Source organism: Pan troglodytes, chromosome 4 (assembly GCF_028858775.2).
Source record: "Pan troglodytes isolate AG18354 chromosome 4, NHGRI_mPanTro3-v2.0_pri, whole genome shotgun sequence".
In the NCBI taxonomy this organism is placed as follows: Eukaryota; Metazoa; Chordata; class Mammalia; order Primates; family Hominidae; genus Pan; species Pan troglodytes.
Genome location: NC_072402.2, coordinates 127,119,241 through 127,130,033, shown reverse-complemented (window position 1 = coordinate 127,130,033; position 10,793 = coordinate 127,119,241). Strand labels below are relative to the sequence as shown.

Here is a 10,793-nt window from a genome sequence, read left to right as displayed (position 1 = left end):
TTTTGTGTATGTGCATTGCCATATATAAGATAAAGTACATATGTACGATATGAAAGAGATAATACTGTGCTTCTCCTTTAGCTCTATGTTTTTACTAGAGTTAATCATAATAATGATGAATATGACTTTTTTTGTAATTTTAGTTGTCTGGAGAACATGGTGTTTTAAAAACTTAAGCTTTTTGCTTATCCATATACCTTTCTCACTCTTACAGACACATATTTAAATACATACATAAAAATCCACAGAAACAACACACCTACAGTTTAAAAACACACCGCTGTATTCTAAGTCTTAAAGTTTAAGTCACCAGGAAATTTGATGAGAAAAAAAGATATTCCAAGAAATGTAAATAGAAAATATAATATGCATGGTATGGAATGAAGGAGGGCAGGTTTGGGATGTTTCTGATACATGATGAATGCCTTTATTTAAGTATACTTCTCCTTAAAATTTTATTTGACCCCTTAGGGATAGAAACAGAGCCCCATACACTTTACATTCATAACCCCAGCACATTTTGTAATACATCATGTCCAAGAAGTGTTTCACAATTATTTTTAAAATCTTCCTGTGAATAAATTACTGATAAACCTGAAATATTGCCTAACATTTAAAAAATTAAATATGTCTAAATTTCCTCTCCATAATTAGGTCTTTATAAAATTACTAGAAAACATAGCCTATGCTCATATTTAAAGCTTACATTGGCCATGCAAAAAAATGATTTATAATTATTCAATTTATTAATGATGCAGTATGAGATATTAAAAATTTGCATAAGTTTGGTATGCATTATAGTTTTTGCCTATTCAACACATGATTTTCATTAAATTAAGAGGTATATTAATCACATAGTAAAGTATGCATGATTTTTACTGAAAAAAAATGTCCTCAGATAAAACAGCAGCCACAGGTGTTTTGAAATAAGTTGGCCAGTTTAAGTACACCTAGGAATCATCTCTTCAGAGGCTTTCTAACTTTTTGCCAACGTATGAATTATATTCTCCAAGATGGACTACAGTTGAATTTTAAGGAAAAAAAGGAAGAGCTTGTTTTCAACATAGTATGGTCTGACTTGGAAGAATTTTTTTCTTAAATATAAAGCTCTGCCTGAGTTGAGAAATATCTAGTCCTAAATCTTAATTCATCTCTTCTAGAAGGACTCTCAAGCTGGTAAATGTATTATTTTTAGCTAAACTATTTTGAATTTTAACTTTGTACTGATTTCCACTGTGTTTTCTAGAATTATCTTGTCAAACTGCTTTCCTAAAAGCACACTAAGTAGAAATAGAAAGATGGTTTTCATCAATTTTTTTCCTTTTAAAAGCCAATCTGCTCGTGCACAGACTCTATGTTCTTACCAAATAGAATTACAAATTAAAGTGAAATATTCAAATAATGTTAGTATAACAATTATTCTTGGGATTACTATGTTTTCATATTAGATTTTGGAATTTAAAAAAATTTATTCGATTGACTCACTAATGATGTAGTTTAGTCTACCTAAAGAAATTGTATACGATTTCTAAAAAAACTTGTATACAGTTTCTGGAAGATTGTAGGGGTCCAACTGATTTAACAGAGTAACACTGCTTCCAGTTATACTTCATTATACTCCATGCACTTAAAATAGGAAAAGGATGGCAACAATATTAGTGTTTGTTTTTCCCACATGATAAAGATTAGATGACTTTAAGAGCTAGTGAGGTAAATTCCATTTGTTTTATTTATTAAGCAGAGTTTTAGTTGTGATTCCTCATTCCTTCTTACTCTAAAAGAGGAGAAAATAGTACAGGGTGCCCCTCAAGCTATTAGTCAAGTGACCTAGTTTCAGTTATCCCTTTTCTGGGTTGGGCCAACACTGATTTTTCCCAGATGACCATATTTTCTTTTATTCCCATACAGGCATTCCTAGAGTTTTAAAAAGAAAGTGTGGAGTTCCTCCAAAATCTGTGGTCAGAACACAAATATTTTGAAATAGTCTCCTTCCTAGCCTGCTGTAGCTATCAGCATCACCAGTAGTCCTTTTAAAAAGAGAATCTTTGAAAGATCATTAAGAAGAATTAAAAAAAACCCACAAAGTTTTATAATCCATAAATCTCTTTCACAGGACAATCAATTATACACAATTCACATGCTTTCAAATATTTTTCCTATGACTTTAGAAGTCTAGGCCTGTTACTGGTGACACTCAAAATAATTGTCATGATTTAATGATAAAGTCACTTGAATACCCAAATGATGTAGAAATAGAAAAAATATTTTAAAAAGGATAAAACTACTTTATTTATAGGAAATAAAGTGCCTATCTTTTCCCTACTGAGAGAGGAAGAAACACGTAGGTCATTTTAAACTTCTGGTGGATTTGACATTAGAAGGGAGATGGCCAGGACTGGTGAAATTCTTTTTGCCTCAAAAGGAAAAGTGGAAAGGAAAAGAAAGCTATGGGTTTTTTCCTAATTAATAAGCTCTGGGCTAAAATCCCATACAGACTAAGTATTATACATACACATCTATAAATATTACTAATTACTTTTTTCTTCATTCTTTCCTCTTATATAGTAAAGTGGTGATGAACAACATTACAATTTGGTGTTTGAATTACAGAGCATTCAGGTGGAGAATGTAACTAAATTAGAGGTGCTGAGATATGGATACAATGCCTTGGCGATTTTTGTCTCTCTCCTCTTTGAATAGATCATGACAGCATTTTTTTTTTTTTTTTGGTATAAAGGATGCTTCATATTGCATGGAAGCATATATCTGTTGTTTTTTACAAGGTCTAACATGTAGAAAGTTGGGAATGACTAAATTGCATTAAAGTGTCTTGCAAATGTTTTTGCTTAAAGTCCGTATTTTCATACTGTTATAAATGTCTTAAATATTTTCCCACCCATTTCAAGGGTAAGTTGAAAATATGGCTCCCCCTACTGACTAAACTCAATACGTTCTTCCATCACTGATGCAAATAATCTTAACTTTTATCTCAGTAGTTTGCAGGTACCTGCTTTGTAAACTCAGAGACTGATGCCAATGGAAAGTCTAATGATGTTCCACAAAAGTGACGCTGTAACAGAAGACTTGCAAGGTACCCAACACCACAGCTAGATACATCCCTTTGAGGATAATTGATGGCTTATTCTGGGATCTGGTGGAGAGATCTCCCATCACTGAAGAAAAATACTTCTGAGAACTGAAATAACTAGTATGCTATGGATAATGTCAGATACTCCCATAAAGCTAGAGCCACTCATCAGAGTCTACTGATAAAATGATACACGTAGGAATATGTTCTCAAATTGGGCTGTGTGTGTGTGTTGGGGGTTGGGAGTGGTGGTCAGGGCATTGTTAGAGAGATCATTGTATCCATGAGCAGTTTCCAGCCCTCTTTTGGGAACTAGTGATACAATCTCTAGAACTGTTGGCTCCTGAACCCTAAAATTTGTCTCTTGCTAAAGTAAAGCAAGCTTCCTGGTGTGTTCCTAAATTCAGGAATGCAGTTTATTTTGGAAATATGCCAATATCTTTCCTGTGTTTGATAAAGACCTTAGGCAAGGTTCCCCCCACCCCGCCCCCCACCAAGAGTAAAGCTATAGAATGGGCAGCATTGAGATAAACATATCTGAAAGTGCAAAGAGCACTGGGCTCTTCCTCAGAAAAAATGTTTTACATTTTATGAACTCATGGGTGGTGGCCATTGCTTTGCTTTGCCATGTGTTCAGGCAAATGAGCCCTAGATGATCATATAATTAAGAATAAATCTGTGTAGGGAATGTAGTTTTGGAAATCCTGTAGGAATTCCAAGAAAAAATTAAAGGGGGGGTGTGTACCTACTAAACAGAAAAAATCAGCTACTGGCTCAGAAGGGGACTAGAATGCAAAAGCTGACAGCTTCGTTTGGATCTTAGAAGTAGCTACATCTGGCCAGGCGCAGTGGCTCATGCCTGTAATCCCAGAACTTTGGGAGGCCAAGGCAGATGGACCATGAGGTCAGGAGTTTGAGACCAGCCTGGCCAACATGGTGAAACCTCGTCTCTACTAAAAATACAAAAATTAGCCAGGCATGGTGGTGTGTGCCTGTAGTCCCAGCTACTCGGGAGGCTGAGGCAGGAGTATCGCTTGAACCTGGGAAGGCGGAGGTTGCAGTGAGCTGAGATTGTGTCACTACAGTCCAGCCTGGGCAACAAGAGCGAGACTCCGTCTCAAAAAAAAAAAAAAAAAGGTAGCTACTTCTATATCTCAAGTAGACTGCGAAGTGCTCAAGCTATGAAACACTGCAAAGAGTAACTACATATTTATCATATTATGAAGCTGCTAATGTGGTAAAAGATGTACAGAATACCAACAGGAAATAAATATGTGTAAGATTTCTTCAAGACAATAGTTGACTGTAGCTGGCAGGCTACGTAGGATCCTTGCCAGTAGCTATAAATGGCTTCAAATATGTTCTGACTAGAATGGGCATATATTTGCTTTTGGACTCCCTTTATCCTGTAAAGGATGCAATAGCTGAGATACCATAAAAATTTTGTAGTGGAATGTTTATAAATCTGGCCAGGCTATACTTCATTAAATAATATGTATTTTGCTAAGACGCATAACATAATATGAACTTATGTCTCTTTTCATGCTCAAAGTAACAGTTTACTTGAGAGCTAGATTCGGCAATTAAAAGTGAGGTTAATGATAAGTGGGGGTTGTGTGAAGGGAAGGCTGGCTTGATTGGATGAATGTATATTTCACCTGAATGACCAAAAGTGAAGAAAGAGGAACTTTGTTAAGGTTTCTCCTGTGTAAAATGAAATGAGGGGTAGGAGATGATACAGCCACAAACTCTACCTTTCACACCTTGCAAATTCTTTTTTCTTGTCAGATCCAGGTGTACTGTGTCTGAGACTGCCCATGCATGTCACAACAAGAGAGGCATTGCTGTGCTAATTCACTTCCTCGAAACCTTAAGGAAATGACAGACTGGATATAGTCTTCACCACATGCGTTTAAACTAAGATGAACTGTAGGTATTGGACACACTTCTAGTTATTGGAATTGTTCCATTGTTTTTTAATCTGTGCCAGGATGAAAAAAAAAATTCTGAGAAGGCTTTATCTGTCCTGTGGGTGGTTGTGTAGAGATTCCACCCAGCATGGCTGAGCCTGGACTAACACAGGTAATGAGTAAAAGAAAGAAAAAGGAAAATTTTGGCAGAAGAGAAGTGATACTTAAACAGGTAATGATGTATGAAAAAAAAGAACATCTAATTTTCTTAGCTGTTTTTTCAGATGTAGTGCCAAGTGATGGCCACTGCTGAAAGAAATATCTGGATTTTTTTTTTCTGCTGAGAAGGGTATTTGAATGAAGCTGAACCCTAAGACTTACCCAAGAAGTTGCTGTGGATGGTTTGGGGAAGATATCAACCAGCATCCCTTGATGATGATGATACTTTTAGCTGAAGACTTGCCTGAGTAACAGTGGTTTGTAATTACCATTTGGACTGTGTTTTTTTGTTTTGATTTTGGTTTTCTTACTTTTACACTGAACTGGACTTACTGTTCCTGGCAGTTGGCAACTGATGTACTGGATTGCTGTAAACCAGGATGTGGCCTGTTAAGGTAACTAGCTGAGTATGAGTATGAAGGGAAGCATATATCATTATCACCTGCTTTGTATCCTTAAAAAACTTTAAGGTGTGAATGTATATGGAATACTACACAAACAGTAGCTCAATTAATTAGATATGAAAAATGGTAAATATCGTCATTATACGGCAGTCACATATCACTGGTGATTTGCCCCAGGAACATTCAAGGTGGCAATTGTGGAAGCCTATGGTACACATACAAACGGAATGACAATAAGAAATAGTATATGCTTACTGACAGTGTCCTGAGGCACTTCATACTTCTGGGAATACCAAATATACTTGATTCTTTGTTAGAATTTCTATTTCTCTACTCATCTGTTCTTGCATGTTGTCTTTTCCCATTACAATCCTTGCACTTGTAGTTGTTTTAAATTCAGTCTGATAATTCTAACATTCCTACTGTATCTAACTCTAGTTTTGATGCGTATTTTTTGCCTTTTAGTAGGTCTTGTAATTTTTTGTTGAAAGCTAGACTTGTACTGGGTTGAAGGAACTCCAGTAAATGAACCTTTAGTGATCTATGGTGGTAAGATGTGGAGGCAGGGGAGGTGTTCTGTCGTCCTGATTAGGTCTCAGTCTTTTAGTGAACCTGTGTCTGTGACTATCACAAGTGCTTAGCAGTGCCTCCCCACCCCCACCTTACATTCCAAGGTGGCTGGAGGTGGCGGGAGTTGGTAATTCCTCTTCTCACACACGGAAGGCTAGAGAGAACTGGAGTTGGGTATTCCCTTCCCCAAGGATACTTCGGCTGTGGTAAAATACCAATAAGTTAGCCTTTGGTGACACAGTTTCTCCTGAGGGTATTTTTTTCTCTCTCATATTCACTGTGCATTCCAGCAAAGCTCCAAGAGGTAATCACAAAGGTAGAAGGGCTTCTTTGAGTTTTTAACTCATAGACTTGTCCACACTGAGCCTCCAGCAATTTGTCAATTATGATTCAGGTTATCCTACTCTGGTTCTGGTTTCCAGAGAAGTTTCTGCTCATTGGTGTCTGCTAGAGTATGCTGTGATTCTCTGTATCCACCTGTCCACCAAACAGGAAGTCCTCCACAATATTCTTGAATTATACGTGTGCGATAAGTACTCAGAAGCAAACACTGATGGTATTTTACTCAACACTGGCCCTAACATACTGACAGGAAACTGGGGTTTGGGAAATTGGTGTTTTAAATCCCAGGGAGTGAATTAAGGAGGAAAGTTAGCTTTAGGAAAGTTGCATATGCAGGTGAATATGTCTGTCCAAACCTTTAAAAAGCTATGACTAATTGAGGCTACCTTGGGTAAAGGTATAGTCTAATTTGTAGAGAAATATTCAATACATTTGAATATCCAGAAATTTGTGAAACTGTGTAATCGCAGTTAATGTGTGTTTTTTCCCAACTGTTCCTTGGATGATAGAGACCCTGGTAGTTGTTTTAGTATGTTTACTTGCATGTCACAACATTGTAGAAGTTTCTGTGCTAAGAATTAAAAAGATGGAGGAAAAGTAACAAAGATATTGACAAGGACTGGCAAGAAACTGCAAGTTAGAGATCAACAGATGATTTCATGGTCTTTCCTCTAGCTTCAGGGATACTTGAGTATTTGACCTTTGGCTATATTGTCTTAGTAACACTAACTCATAGAATTAATAGAAGAATACCCCAAATTAATTGGAGATAAATCAGAATCTGTTTGAGGATAATGTCCCTTAATAAGCACCTACACCTCATTCTTGAGATTGTCATGTAATGGAGAATCAGTGTGTATAAGGTTCAGCTGCAATTGGAAACTGGGTAATCATTATGTTCATCAGAGAATGGCATGTGTCTAGAAAGGTAACATCCTGAGGCAACCTCAGAATTGATGGCTTTCTTTAGCAGAGACTGTCCATGTCCACTTGGCCTCATGTATTCTAATGACACATGCCCTAAATATGGCAGGCATCACACATGCCCAGAGTCATGATATCCTCAGCTATGTTGTTGCTACATTGTTGCTTGTTCCACAGTCATTCTTAAAACTGGGTAAATTTGGCACTAGGCGAAAACTAATGTGTTTCATGAGTATGATTGTCCAAAGCCATTGTTGCTGAGAGAAAATTGGGACAGAAGGACACTGTAGTGGATATATTAAAAATTGTTACTTTTCTCCATGGGTGATGGAGTCATAGAACAGACAGGAATTACGTGATATGCATTCTGCATCATGGATGCCTAAAAGTTTAGTTGTTCAATAACTCGCTGTTAGCTAAATACAAATTTATGTTACTGACCCAACCAATATTTATTGAGTACTTTCTATATGATATATATTGATGTAAGGTTGCAATGTGGAATTAATTGATATGGTCTGTCCTAGTGAAACATTCACTAAAATAATAAGAATATGCAAATAAATAAAAGTTATATCTCACATTGTAATCAAGGTTTATCTAATAGGAAACAAAATCTTAATACAGCACATTTCAGAGTAGAATTTAATATTGAAATAAAAGACCCACTGTACTTAATGATGAAAAATAAATTTAAATAAGTTTTTTTTTGAAAAAAGGTAACTTGGCTGGGCGCAGTGGCTCACGCCTGTAATCCCAGCACTTTGGGAGGCCGAGGTGGGTGGGTTACCTGAGGTCAGGAGTTCGAGACCAGCTTGGCCAACACCGTGAAACCCAGTCTCTACTAAAAATACAAAAATTAACCGGGTGTGGTGGCGGATGCTTGTAATCCCAGCTACTTGGGAGGCTGAGACAGGAGAATGGCTTGAACCCAGGAGGAAGAAGTTTCAGTGAGCCAAGATGGCGCCACTGCACTCCAGCCAGGGTAACAGAGTGAGACTCTGTCTAAAAAAAAAAAAAAGTATACTTCTCTTCTATAAAAGTGCTTGAGATGAAGAAGCAGAAAGGTTTGGATACTATGAAAGCGTAATGAATATGTAAACTTCAAGAACAATGTGCTTATCTACTTATGTTGAAAGTGCATATAACTTCTAACATAGCAGTTTTACATCTAGAAATATAATCTAGAAAACTCTCTTATATAAACATTGTCATATAGCCATATAAGATGTTAGATTGGACATCATAAACTTGCCGTATTTGACTACGTATTACTTGCATTAATATGCAACACTAGTTAAAATAAATGAAATCTACATGTCTTGACATAGATAAATGTAAAAAGCAAAACAGTAAAAAAAGATTACGAAAGAAATAAACAGTGTGATATATTTTAATTTAGAAAGAAAATGTAGAAAGCATACAAAGCAATACCATGTGTTGTTAATGATATGTATGTATGTAGTAAAAGTATAAAAACCTAAATGGGTGAGATACACGTACTTTTTTTAAAAAAATAGTCAATGAATAAACTAGAGTGTTTGCCTTTTTGTGTATGTTTCAGAAAAGAAACTACAGGGATTTAAGTGGAGAGACAATAAAAGAAGAGGAGAAATATTCACGGATAAAGAGGAGGAAAAAGTACTAAAAATAAGTATAATATTGTCAAAATATATCTCATACATAAAAATAATTCAACTCTCTCAGGTCAGGGTGACTTTGACACAGGTCTACAGGATCAGGAGAACAAAAGTAACACACAGTTTTTGAAAGATCTTACTTAAATTTATTTTAAGAATATAAATCAGCAAGTCAAGATTTTATTGTATTGTTGAATTTTGAAAATGCTCTATTTATCTTCCTTGAATTTATTTTGACTTGCTAGCATATCTTTCTCTAAATTTTCTGAAATATTTCAGACTTTAATTTATAACTGTTTTCTTTTCTATTTCTTTCCCCTTCCTAGACTTTCTTTTATTCTGTTATGCTGTGAACTGTTTCATTTCTTAGACATTTTTACATGGCCACAAATTTTAGTTGGCATAGTACCAGTGACAAAATTATCTATATCTTGTATGCCATTTTTTTGTATAGCTATTTAATATCTACTGTATCTAACAGCTACCAAAGAAGAGGATGTATAAATAATATCAAAGACAGTAAAAACAAGATTTAATTTATCCTAAATCTAGTATTAAGATTTCTGGTTAAAACAAATTCATCTAGTTTTAGCCAAATCTCAGAATGACTCAGTTCATTAATTTCAGATACAACAGAAAACAAAATGCATTGCAAGTATAAAGTAAAGGATGAAATCTTACTCATGACATGTTGAGGAAATTAAGATTATTGCATTTTAATGCTATAGTGAATTAATATACTTAATTTATTTTTATTATCTTAAAATTGCAAATTACGATTCTGATATTTTTAAAACTTTGTAAAAGTAAACAGGATTAATCTAAAATAGGTTATAATTAGTACTAAATTTTTAAGCATACTTATGTTTTAATTAATAATTTATAGAATAAACTAAATTTTTTCTTTTTGTAAATTATAATTGCATATAGGAAGAATTCATTTCCAGACTCATAATTTATTATAACAGTGTATCCTTAGAAGTTATATGATTTAATGTCTCTGCATGGTGTAAGCATCATTGTACATTTAGTTTCAAGCAATCAAAAAAGTAGGATTAGAATTAGACAATGTATTAATACATGCTGCATTCTATAAAAATCCAAAAAAAAAAAGAAAAAAGAAATTTGAAAGACAAACCAAAAACTTGAAACAGAAAAATGACAAAATAGGTACCTTGCAGCTGATGGAGTTAGGCAATTGTGAAGCAAAAATAAAGTAGAATGTTGTACTAGAATAATAGTGGAGCATGTGTTAATTTGTTTGTAAGTAAAGTTAGTTTGTTTTTTAAAAAAATTTGTAGGTACATGCATGTTTTGATGCAGGCATATAATGCATAATTACCACTGGTAAATGGGGTACCCATCCCCTCAAATATTTATCCTTTGCATTGCAAACAATCCAATTATACCTTTAGTTATTTAAAAATGTACAATTATATTATTGAGTATTGTCACCTATTGCTATTGTGCTATCAAATACTAGACCTTACTCATTCATTCTATCTATTTTTTTGTACCCATTAACCATCCCCACCTCTCCCCCACCATCCTTCCCAGCCTGTGGTAACCACTCTTCTATTCTCTATGGGTTCAGTGTTTTGATTTTTAGATCCCACAAATAAGTGAGCACATGCTATGTTGTCTTTTCGTGCCTGACTTATTTTACTTAACATAATGATCTCCAGTTCCTTCTATA

At 34.9% G+C, this 10,793-nt stretch overlaps 1 long non-coding RNA gene across 1 annotated transcript; it reads left to right on the top strand.

Annotated features, from left to right (window-relative positions):
• Positions 1–2,996: 2,996 nt before the first annotated feature.
• Positions 2,997–9,098, top strand: LOC104006550 (uncharacterized). Its single transcript, XR_680304.5, has 3 exons — positions 2,997–3,091; positions 4,877–5,612; positions 9,022–9,098. It is a non-coding gene; the product is annotated as an uncharacterized LOC104006550 (long non-coding RNA).
• The last annotated feature ends 1,695 nt before the right edge of the window (positions 9,099–10,793 follow it).